The sequence below is a fragment of the Peromyscus californicus genome, unplaced genomic scaffold (genome assembly GCF_007827085.1).
Source record: "Peromyscus californicus insignis strain IS unplaced genomic scaffold, ASM782708v3 Scaffold_7__1_contigs__length_154581171, whole genome shotgun sequence".
Taxonomy (NCBI): Eukaryota; Metazoa; Chordata; class Mammalia; order Rodentia; family Cricetidae; genus Peromyscus; species Peromyscus californicus.
The window spans coordinates 127,551,881-127,564,181 of NW_026294595.1; the positions used below are offsets into that span (position 1 = coordinate 127,551,881).

The 12,301-nt window shown below is 51.9% G+C and overlaps 1 long non-coding RNA gene across 3 annotated transcripts; it reads left to right on the forward strand.

Annotated features, from left to right (window-relative positions):
- The first annotated feature begins 3,910 nt into the window (after nucleotides 1-3,910).
- LOC128102009 (uncharacterized) lies at nucleotides 3,911-11,838 on the forward strand. 3 transcript variants are annotated; one of them, XR_008215295.1, is made up of 4 exons: nucleotides 3,928-4,004; nucleotides 4,733-4,795; nucleotides 6,263-6,359; nucleotides 9,263-11,838. It is a non-coding gene; the product is annotated as an uncharacterized LOC128102009 (long non-coding RNA). The 3 variants fall into 3 exon arrangements; XR_008215296.1 differs by lacking the exon at nucleotides 4,733-4,795 and having other exon boundaries at nucleotides 3,911-4,004; nucleotides 9,219-11,838; XR_008215294.1 differs by lacking the exon at nucleotides 4,733-4,795 and having other exon boundaries at nucleotides 3,911-4,004.
- The last annotated feature ends 463 nt before the right edge of the window (nucleotides 11,839-12,301 follow it).

Consider the following 12,301-nt stretch of genomic DNA (forward strand, 5'->3'; position numbering starts at 1 on the left):
CAAATCCCAGCCCCTTCTGGCTTCAGATGCCTACAGGGGTCATGTGGCCAGGTCAAAGGTCAACAGAACAACACCCTAGTCCCAAGTTCGGAGCCAGGGGAGGCCAGTGGGCTAACTGGAAGGCATCCATGGTAATGCAACTCCCTCTCCCTATAGGGGCTCCTCTCTCTGTCGGGACTCCCCCTCCCTGAAGGGGCAGCAATATCAGGGCTCAGGTGACATGCACAGCACCTGCAGCTCCAGCCTCCACCTGCCTGTCCTGTTGCTGAACACTCCCAGAGTAGTGGGCAGCTGGGGTGGTGCAGGGGTGAGTGGGGGTGGGGTGGGGTTGGGCTCAGTTTACTGGACCAGCCTTGGGAAGCCAGACAGAGAAGGAATGCTGTTGCCAGGCTTCTAGAAACTTCTCCAATTTCTGTAGCTCCAGCAGCATCTGGAAGAAACCCAAGGCAGCCCCCTGCCTGGTCCCTCATAGCCGCCAGCTGCCACTTGCACACTCAAGGGTCACAGCCACCCACAGTGACACCTTCTGCCCTCCTTGGCTTGCTGGGAAATCCATGGTGGTACTCCCAGGCCTGAGATGGGAGCCTTGGGCAACTTCAATTGAGTTAAGAACTGCCCTGTCCCACCTACCTGCTCTTTTTTCTTCTTTCTTTCCTTCCTTCCTTCCTTCGTTCCTTCCTTCCTTCCTTCTTTTTTCTAAAACGCTTATAATCTCACAGAGAGAAATTGTTTTGTTTTGTTTTTTTTTTTTGGTTTTTCGAGACAGGGTTTCTCTGTGTAGCTTTGCACCTTTCCTGGAACTCACTTGGTAGCCCAGGCTGGCCTCGAACTCACAGAGATCCGCCTGGCTCTGCCTCCCGAGTGCTGGGATTAAAGGCGTGCGCCACCACTGCCCGGCTCACAGAGAGAAATTGTAAAGTCGTTGACACATACAATTAACTAGTAGAGAGAAAAGAGCATCAGCTTCCCGCAAGAACTCTGTGAGCCGGGCGGTGGCGGTGCACACCTTTAATCCGAGCACTCAGGAGGCAGAGCCAGGCGGATCTCTGTGAGTTCGAGGTCAGCCTGGTCTACAGAGTGAGTTCCAGGAAAGGCGCAAAGCTACACAGAGAAACCCTGTCTCGAAAAAAAAAAAAAAAAAAAAAGAACTCCTTGGAGTTCCACTCTAGTTGAGCTCCACACATCCACCCAGGAGCCATGGCAGCCACACACTTACTTCCCTTTCTGTGTCTCCCAAAGCAACCCCTCTTGTCTTCCCTAAATACCCCCCCCCCACCCACTGAGGTCAACCCTCACTACCCCTCACATAAACTATTAAAGCAGCTTCCAAGCTGGTCTGGGCCTTCCCATCCATCTTTCCCACATCAAAACCTATCGTGGCTGTCTGGTGACCCTAGGATCGGGTATGATTCCTGGCCCTTCGTGGTTCAGCTCAGCCTGGACTAATGCTGGGACAATTGAAAGCGTGGATGTTGATGTTTGCGTGGTATGACCTTGGACAAGCCACTTAACATCTGAGCCTCAATCCCTCATCAATAAAAGTGAATTATGGGGCTGGAGAAATGGCTCAGAGGTTAAGAGCACTGACTGCTCTTCCAGAGGTCCTGAGTTCAATTCCCAGCAACCACATGGTGGCTCACAACCATCTGTAATGAGATCTGGTGCCCTCTTCTGGCCTGCAAGCATACATGCAGACAGAACACTGTATACATAATAAATAAATAAATTTAAAAAAAAAATGGGGCTGGAGAGATGGCTCAGAGGTTAAGAGCACTGCTTGTTCTTCCAAAGGTCCTGAGTTCAATTCCCAGCAACCACATGGTGGCTCACAACCATCTATAATGAGATCTGGTGCCCTCTTCTGGCCTGCAGGGATATGTGCAGACAGAACACTGTATACATAATAAATAAATAAATCTTTAAAAAAAAAATAAAATAAAAAAATAAAAGTGAATTATGATGGGTGCTGATAGCACAGGCTTGTGATCCCAGCACTTGGGAGGCAGAGGCAGAAGGATCATCCATGAGTTTGAGTCTAGCCAGGGCTACACTGGAGAGGTTGGTGAGGGGAGAAGGGGAGAAGACACAGGCCTCTGGTGCCAAGGGTTCTAACAAGCTTACCCTGGAGCATTGGGCAGACGTACAGTCAGTGTTCAATGAAATTGCTACCTTATTTGTTACCTTCTTCTACAGAACATCCTGCTGGGGTGTTTCCTGTCTCTCTGACTACACAGATGCTGTGTCCTTCACCTCAGCAGCCTGATGAACTCCTGTTGACCCTTCAACACCCCACTCAAGCAGTATCCCGACTGGCCTGGTGTGTACTTTCTTTCCTCAGAACGTGCTTCTGTACAATGGCCAGTTTGCTGAGCTGGGATTTTTCCATTTAATTCTTGATCCTTCACCTCATGCTATGGGCTCCCAGGGGTGGTGGCTGATAATGTACTAGACTAAGCTAGTGGCCAGAGGGTGGGGGGTGGGGGGGCAGAGAGAGGGGATGAGTGCTGGGCCAGGGCAGAAGGTGGCTCCCCATCATTAAGTCATTCATTCATCCACTCATTCGCTCAAAAAGCACACATCAACCCCATCTTAGTGTTTCTAGGCTGTGACAAAACACCATGACCCAAAGCAACTTGGGGAGGAAAGGGTTTATTTCAGGTTCCATGTCCCAATCACAGTTCATCATGAAGGGAAGTCAGGGGAAAAACTAAGGGCAGGAACCTGGAGGCAGGAACTTAAGCAGAAGCCATGGAGGATCGCTGCTTACTGGTTTGTTCCCCATGGCTTTCTTGGCCTGCTCCCTTATACACCTCAGGACCACCAATACACCTCAGAAGGCACTACCTGAATCACTCAGTAATTAAGAAAATGCCCTGCAGGATTGCCTGCAGGCCAATCTGGTGGAGGCATTTTCTCAGTTGAGTTTCCTCTTCCCAGATAACTCTAGCTGTGTCAAGTTGACCAAAAAAAAAAAAAAAAAAAACAACAACAACAAAAAAAAACCAACCAGGTCAGAGCTAAGTGCTGTTTGAGAATTACACCCAAGAACTCAGATTCTTAAAGACCCAGGAACCCAGCCCAAGCTCAGTCTCCTGTGTCCCCAAACCCTGCTCCCTCTTCAGTTCTTCCAGTGACACTCCAGTGACACTCTATTCTAGAATATTCTTTTGACTTTTCCAGGCCTGGGGGGTGGAGGCAAGGAAGAGGTAATTCCTGTGACTGTCAAGGCCCTGCCCCACCCTACCCCCCACCCCCCACCCCGCCCCAGGCTTCCATCTACTCTCTCCAGTCTACACACCTCAGACTGGTGGCACTCTCGGGACTTGGGACTCATGGGATTAGTCTATTTAGCACCCACCTCCTCACTGGGCTGTGAATTCCCACGTCCCAGAGCCTGCCCAGCCCAGCTGGCAAGGGACCCAAAAAACCTTAGGGGGCCGGCAGAGCCAAAGGGGCCTTGGTAAACATCAAGGCCTGCTGCCTCCCCCTGTTGTAACAACAGGAAAAGACACCTATTCCAGCTGTAACAGTGGCTCACACTTCCCACGAGCCAGGTGCCACACTCTCCAATCTGCTTTCTTTAATCCCTGCACTGTCTACGGGGACAATCCTGCTACATTCCCGTCTTGCAGATAAGAAAATCAGAGACATTGATTCCAGCTGACCATTGAGCAGCACTGCCAGATAGCTTGAAGGGGCAAATGGGCTCCACAGCACTGGCAAGGCAAAGCAAGACTAGGCTGAATCAAGACTCCACGTTTTTTTTTAAGCTGTGTGACCTTAGACAGGTCATCTCTCTGGCCTCAATTTTCCTGCCTATAAAATGAGCGGTAAACACAGTCCCTCCATCTAATCCAACTTCCACAGGAGGGAGGGAGGCGGAGCCTCCTACAATAGAGTGGGGGAGGTGATTTTGTGGTCCCAAGGCCCTCCCTCACAGGCAAACCCCCAAGCAGAACCAATCCTGCCGAAAGCAGCTCCGTGCCTACTATGAGAGGACCTGGGTGAGTGAGCCATAAACATCCCTCCCAAGGGAGCGCCAGCAGCCACAGGGGTGATGCACACCTGGAGAGGGATGGTACTATGGGTGGTTACATTAGCTGTCCTGGGTCCATGGCCAGCCGCTGAAGAGGGGGACATGCATGGGCCCAATTGAGCTCTAAGTACTGGGACTCTGGGCTCACCTGCCCCCTGATACCGGCTCTCCCTGCCCTACAGCCCTGGCAAAGGGAATGGTGCTTCTCCTGACACTCCTCTGGGCTGTGCCAACCTCCCGGCGGCGCTGACAAAGCCTCCTCCCCCGCCCCTGGAGATGCGTGAGCCAGTGAGGGTGCCAACAGAGGGAGCTGGGGGCTGTGCCTAGAGCTACCCTCCCCGACCTTCCCAGGGCGCCCATGTCTCCCCCTGCCCCTTGGCCGCGGCTGGGGCGCTAGCCCGGTTGCTATGGCTGCCGCTCCGAGGAAGCTGCAGCTGGGTAATTATTGCGAACATCCATCCTGCCTCCTGCCCGCCCCAGAGCTGGGTAGCTAGCTGGGGGCCAGGACTAGGACAGCCCCTCCTGGGCTCCCCACTGGCCACACCCAGCTAGCCTGGCTAGGTGCCCACTGAGGAGGAAGGGAGAGAGGACAAGTAGACAGAACAGGAACAGACCAAAGGAGCCCCCAAACTCCTGCCCTCGGTCTGGCCCAGCCTCAGAACTGACCAACCAGACCCGCTCTCATTTTTTTTTCAGCTGCACATGAAGCCAGCCTGAGAGTCTCCAGGGGCGAAGGGAAGCTGTCCCTGCCTTTCTCGGGTAGGGGAGCCTGTGGGAGTGTAATGACTCTGGCCTCTCACACAGCGACTGTCCCACTGCATGAGGAGTCCCCTGGGGCCCCGCTGCAGGGCTCTGCCACCTCCTCCGCCCGAGAAGCTCGCCCTGGCCCTGGTGTCTAAATATAGCTCAGTCTGTCTGTGCTTGAAGTCACACAGACTCCTAACTGCCCCGGGTGGCCATGCGGAGAGTGGCGAGGGGTGTCTATTCATTCAGCTGTCCAGCACACATCTAAGGAGTGGCAGAAGGTGCCAGGCACCCAGCCAGGCTCAGTGCACCTGGGAAACCTGCTCCTGCCTTCCAGGCTCACGGTCCCCTCCAGACCTGCACAGATATGACTTAAGTTCACTCTCAGAGGGAAAGAGGTCTCCCCACCCAGTCAACAGGGGACAGCAGGAAAAAGAGGCCCGAGGAAGGCTTGACAGGCAGAAGGACAGGTCAGAGGAGAGGGAAGGACAGCATGGCCTAAGGGAAGAGACCCTGGGATGGTTTCCTGTGATAAGGGCGTGGGGTGTACCACAACACCACACGGGCTCTGGGACAGTAGCTGGGTCAGAAGACTGCAGAGCACAAGGACACCTTTCTCCCTCCCCTTGGCCTCACGGTGCTCTGCACAGGCTGACCTTGGAGGGCACTTGGCAGAGGAGGTCTGCCCGGAATCCGGTATCTAGGGGTTCCTCAGGCAGAGTGGACACGGAGCAGGCCCAGGGAAAGTAGGGAAGGTGGCAGGGGAGGGCCGTGGGTCCTAGAGGAAGAGGAAGAAGAATGGACAGGATGTGTGTGTGTGGGGGTGTGATGTTGCATACTCTCCCCTCCCCCTCCACGGTCACAATGCCGCCTAGTTTTGTGTCAACTTGACACAAGCTAGAAGCATTTGGGAAGAGGGAACCTCAATTGAGAAAACGCCCCCCACTGGATTGCCTTGTAGGGCATTTTCTTGATAGATGATTGATGTGGAGGGACCTACTTCACTGTGAGTTGTGCTACCCCCCCCCCCCCCCCCCCCCCCGGCAGGTGATCCTGGGTGTTAGAAAGAAAGCAGGCTGAGCAAGCCATGAGGAGCAAGCCAGTCAGCAGCACTCCTCCATGGCCTCTGAATCAGCTCCTGCCTCCAGGTTCCTCCCTGGCTTTCCCCAGTGATGGACTATAATCTGTGAGGTGATGTAAACGCTTTTCTCCCCAAGTTGCTTTTGGTCATGTTTTTGTTACAGCAACAGAAACCCTAACTAAGATAGTACAGGGCCCCTGGTGGGGGTACCCACTAAAGGACAGCCCAGCCTGGTGCAGGGGGGCTATTAAGGCCCCGGGGAGGCTGTCTGTTCAGCACAAAACTGCCAGGGCTCCAGCCTTCGGGGTAGGGGCATCTCAGTTTTGATGTTCTTTAGGGGTCACACCTGCAGTCACCACAATGAATCTTCCCAACAAGTAAAGCTCTTTCCTATCCCACAGCTCAGGCGAGCTTCCAGCAGCCTGGACACTGGGACCGAAGAAGGGAGCAGTCATTCCCAGACTGGGAAACAGAGGCTTGCTGAAGTGATTGATCCAGGTAGGCACCCATCACTGAGGGCTGTGATGGGGAGTATAGAGTCAAACTCAAACTTCCTGCCAGCCCCCCTGATCTGGACAGGGCCCCACGCCCTTTAGCGGTATGCCTACTGGGAATACAAGCCAGAGGGCAGGGATGGGGGTTGGAGACAAACAAGGCCCTTGGGAGTTGTCAAGTCAGATTGCCAGCTCTTCTATCTTACAGATCGGAAACTAAGGCTGTGGCCAGCCCCAGGCCCAAAGCAGACTGCTGTTTCCCAGCTCCTGGATAGCAGCCTGGGTGGCCGAGTCCTGCTGGCCCTAGCTAGGGTCAGCTAGCCATAGAGCATAAGGTCTACAGAGTGTGTGCAGAAAGAACTGGGTATCAGTGTAGGAGAGTTCTGTGCTGGCTGCGGCTACAGGGAACTGTAAGCCATTTGAATCAAGAGTGACGCAGCAAGGCATGCCACGAGTCAGCACCAGCCATTTGCAGGGTTCACATTTATCCAGGTGGCAATGAGGCTGTGTGCCAGGCAACATAACAGAAGAGGTGGGGCAGGATGGGCAGCAAAGAGTGCCTGAGATCAGGCATGGTGAGACACACCTTAAATCCCCAGTGCTCTGAAAGCAGAGACACACGGATCTCTCTGAGTTTGAGGACAGCCTGGTCCACACAGCAAGTTCCAGGTCAGCCAGGACTACACAGAGAAACCTTGACACCCCTCCCCCCCCCAAAAAAAAACAAACCAAAAAAAACCCTGATGCTATGTGGGACGAAGGGTGTACCTGGAGAGATGGCTCAGTGATTGAGAGCACTTGCTGTTCAGAGGACACAGGTTCAGGTTCCAAGCACCCATGCATGTCAGGTAGCTCACAACCATCTGTAACTCCAGTTCCAAGAGATCTGGGCACCTGCGTGTATGTGCTTCACACACACACACACACACACACACACACTACACACACTCAGACACATATTCATAAATACATTAAATAAATAACTACATTAATTAATTAATTTTTTAAAAAAGAGTGCCTGGGGACTGAAGAGATGGCTCAGCAATTAAGAGCATTTGCTGGCCGGGTGGTGGTGGCGGCGGCGGCCCACGCCTTTAATCCCAGCACTCAGAAGGCAGAGCCAGGCAGATCTCTGTGAGTTCGAGGCCAGCCTGGTCTACAGAGCGAGATCCAGGACAGGCACCAAAACTACACGGAGAAATCCTGTCTCAAAAAAAAAAAAAAAAAAAAAAAAAAGCATTTGCTGATACTGCAGAGGACCTGGATTCTGTTCCCAAGCACCCATAGCACCTAACAACTGAGGGTAACTCCAGTTCCAGTCTATCTCTGACGCCCTCTTCTGGCCTCCACAGGCATTGCATGCCATTCACACAGGTAAGATACTCATACACATGAAATAAATATAATAAAATTTAAAAAGAAAAAATAGTGCCCGGAATGCACTAAAGCCTGTAGGCACAGTAGCCAGGATGTCCTGTCCCTGCCCCCTTAAAACTGGGAGCAGAGTGTCATACATGCTGAAATATCTACTGTATCACTGAGCCACACCCAGTCCTAAATTCCATTACGACTGTCCCTCTTCAGAAGGTCTCTGCCCCGAGGTTTCTCTCTTCATTCCCCAGAATGACTGTGAGGAAGGTTCTATTGTTTCTACATGGAGACTGGGAAACTGAGGCTCAGTATCTTAGTTTCTTTTCTATTGCAGGCACAAAACATCCTGACAGGGAAGCATTTTACGGGAGGAAGGGTTTATTACAGCTCAGGATTTCGAGTTACAGTCCGTCGTGGCAGGGAAGTCGAGGTAGAGAACTAACAGCTAATCACATCACACCACAAGTCCAGAGCAGAAAGGAAAGAGTGCATGCCTGTGTTCAACTCACTTTCTCTGCTCTTACCCAGTTCAGAACCCAAACCCAAGGCATGCCTTCCATGTTTAGGCTGGGTCTTCCCACATCAATTAATGTAATCAAGACGAGGCCCCTCCCAAGCAGACATGCCCACTGGCCAGCCTGATCTAGGTGATCCTTTATTAAGACTCTCTTCCCCGGGCTGGAAAGATGACTCAGAGGTTAAGAGCACTGACTCCTCTTCCAGAGGTCCTGAGTTCAATTCCCAGCAACCACATGGTGGCTCACAACCATCTATAATGAGATCTGGCGCCCTCTTCTGACCTGCGGTCATACATGCTGTATACATAATAAATAAATAAATCTTAAAAAAAAAAAGACTCTCTTCCCAGGTGATTCTCCCTCATGTCAAGTTGATAATGAAAACTAACCATCGCCCGGCGGTGGTGGCGCATGCCTTTAATCCCAGCACTCAGGAGGCAGAGGCAGGCGGAGCCCTGTGAAGTTGAGACAGCCTGGGCTACATAGTGAAACTGTCACAAAACAGAATCAAACAAGGAAAAAAACAAACAAACAAAAAAAACAACCAACTAACCATCACACTCACAGCCTGTGGCTGCCTTCTGCTTTCCAGCACCCACAGCCTGTCACCATTACCCCCAAAGCCCCCCAGGGTCCAAGGCCAGCCCAGACTGTCTCTTAAGCAGCCTTCACTGCCTCGGGCAGAGCTTCTGCAGCCTCTGCCATCTCTGCCCATTGCCCACTAGCTAGGAGCACACCGGGTTACTCTGATCCTACTTTCTACCTGGAAACCTCAAGTCAGGTGCCTCGAAGTACCCCTGACAGTGACCTGTCCTCTCTGTCCAATGGTCAGAAGACCTTCATGCTTCTTTGTCCCCAATCATTTTCTCCCCTGTACATCCATCCATCTACCCCTCTATTCATCTGCTCTCCATCCATCCATCTCTCCCTCCCTCCATCCCTCTATTCCTTCACCCATCTGCACCCTCCCCCAGCCTCCCTTTCTCTTCCTCCCCCCACCTTCTTGTTTTTCCTGTAGGGTAGATCTACTGCTGCTCCAAGCACTCGTGGGGAGTCACTAGCCTTGCCCTTGGGCCTGCGGAACCCCAGCCTAGTACCTTTGTCGCTGGCTGGCTGACGGTCATGGTGTCCACGTCTTTAGGAGTCTGAAAGTGAGTGGTGACAGCTGAGTTAACACAAGAGCTACCACTGACCACAAATGAAAATAAGGATGGGTTCAGCCTTGAGCTACCCTGTGTTGCATTCATACCGTGGTAAAGGCCGGGCCTCCAGCCATCCAGCTGTGCCATCACACGGAGACACGGACCAGGATTGGCTTCACCATCGGATGGAAATCACTACCAGTACAGCTTTCTACAGTCTGTTCTTGCTACCTGGAAGGTTCTTCCCACAGATCCTACCCTACTGATAGTCGTGTTCCCACCACCCCTTCTTGTGGGGGATGTTCCAGACCCGTGTGGGTGTTCCTAGCACACATTAGAGCGTTTATGGCAGTGACTGTGTGGGTCTGAATCCTGTGAGTGTTGGTGGGAGACAAGCCTGGGGTAGATCACTGTGTAGTGATAGAGCAGGATGCTAGGAGACTAGGCCCACACTGTGCCAGACAGAGCTGGCTCATCGTCGGACCTCTTGCTCCCCCTGTCCTGTGAGTCCATGCTGCTCCTCAGGGTGAACAGTTATGGCACCTGCTCTGGGCATGAACTGGCCAGCACTGAGGGGTCCTTTGGCCCCCTTTGCTTCCCCCCTCCCAAGTTCTCCCTCTTTGCCCTCCCTCCTCACCATCCCAGCCTTTGTGGCAGGAAGTCAGGCACCCAGAGCACTGACAGACTGAGGACTGCTAGGGGCAAGCCGTCCCCAGCCCCATTCTTTGGGAAGGAACCACAATCAAATGGCATTTTGGTGCAGACATGTGAAGGGGGAGGCCTTCCTCCCTTTGCCGCTGAAATCATCCTAGGCAGGAGGTCAAGGCCCTTCTTACAAGGAGGGCAAGCCAAGATGGCTAGAAAGTTATCTGGCTTTTAAAAGTCAAGCCAGGGGAACTGGTGAGATGGTTCAGTGGTTAAGAGCACTGGCTGCTCTTCCAGAGGACCTGGGTTTGAGTCTTAGCATCCATATGATGGCTTACAACCATCTGTAACTAACTCCAGTTCCGGGGAATGTGAAGCCCTCTTCTGGTTCCCAAGCATACATGTGATTGTACATACATACATGCAAGCAAAACACTCATACACATATGAAACAAAACTAGAAAAAAACATTTTTAAAGTCAACCCAGACCCAAGAGTGGTAGTATACACCTTTGATCCCAGCACTCCAGAGACAGAGTCAAGCAGGCCACTGACAGTTTGAGGCCAGCCTGGTCTACCTAGCGAGTTCTAGGCCAGCCAAATCTGCAAAGTGAGGCCCTACCTCAAACAAATAAACAAACAAACACCAAAAAAGTCAGCCCAGGGCCCTGACACGGTTCAGCAGGCAAAGATGCTTGCAACCAAGCCTGCTGACCTGAGCTCACTCTTCAAGATCCCATGGTAGAAGGAGAGAACCAATTCCTGCAAGTTGTCCTCTGACCCCCACCTACATGACATAGCACTTGCAAATGCACACACATAACAATAAACAAGTAAATATCATTTTAAAATGTTTTAAAGTCAACTCAACACACCAGGCGTGCTGGTCCATGCCTTATAGTCCAAGCTCCTAGGAAGGCTGAGTCAGGAGAACCACTTGATTCCAGGAGTGGCTGACATAGGATGGATGTCAGGTTTTGGGGAGGGCAATTTGCTTTGAGTACCTGTGCATTTTGAGAAGCCGGGGGTTTGGTGAGCACCTGTCCTTGAGAAACTCCTTCAGCTGGAAGTGTAACTGCCGGGTTACTTGCAGAAGCTAAACTGTGCAGATGAGTTAGATGTGTACTGACCGCAGACTGGACAGCCTTGGGAGTGCAGCACAGTGGTAGAACCCTTGCCCAGGGTGCACAGAGGCCTGAGTTCCATCCCCAGCATTGCAAGGAAGAATAAATAAAGTCAGGGTATGGACAGAGGAATGAGGGACCAGCTCATGTTACGGAGTTGTGTGCACAGACTCTGTACAGTGGCAGGCACCTATAGTCCTAGCTATTTGGGAGGCTGAGGCAGGAGGATTACTTGAGCCTAGGAACTGGAGACCAACCTGAGCAACACAGGAGGCACCCTGCCTCAAAGGAAAAGAAAGGCAGGAGGAAGAGGAAGAGGAAGAAGACTAGGAGGAAGAAGAGGAGGGAGAGGAAGAGGACTCCCCAGCTACTAAAAAGGAAGTGGTTGTATATGCAATGACCCACACACAAAAAAAATGTCCACGAGGTGCCCAGTGAAAAATAAGGTATCTAACATCTAACATGGATGTTAGTGTTTCTGTGAGAAGCACGCCTAAACAGACAAGTTCACATAATACCAGGACCTGGACCCAGGCAAGGACAGCACAGGTGTAGTGTGAATGGCTGTATGCCCACCACAGGAAAATGTTTATGTTTCTCATCAACTAACAACAGTTTGAGGGGACAGAGTTCAGGAAATATGGGGAAGTTGATTGGTCTTTACTGACTGTATTTTATTAATGTTTGAGTTTTTTTTTTTTTTTTTTTTTTTGGTTTTTCGAGACAGGGTTTCTCTGTGTAGCTTTGCGCCTTTCCTGGAACTCACTTGGTAGCCCGGGCTGGCCTCAAACTCACAGAGATCCGCCTGGCTCTGCCTCCCGAGTGCTGGGATTAAAGGCGTGCGCCACCACCGCCCGGCAATGTTTGAGATTTTTACAATGAGAATATTTTCCTGAAATACATATGATATATATACTTCAAAAGCAGAGCCGGGTGGTGGTGGTACATGTCCTAATCCCAGCACTCGGGAGGCAGAGGCAGGCGGATCTCTGAGTTTGAGCCTAGCCTGGTCTACAGAGCAAGTTCCAGGACAGCCAGGGCTACACAGAGAAACCTTACTTGAAAAGAACAAAATGAAGGGCTGGGCGGTGGTGGCACACGCCTTTAATCCCAGCACTCGGGAGGCAGAGGCAGGCGGATCTCTGT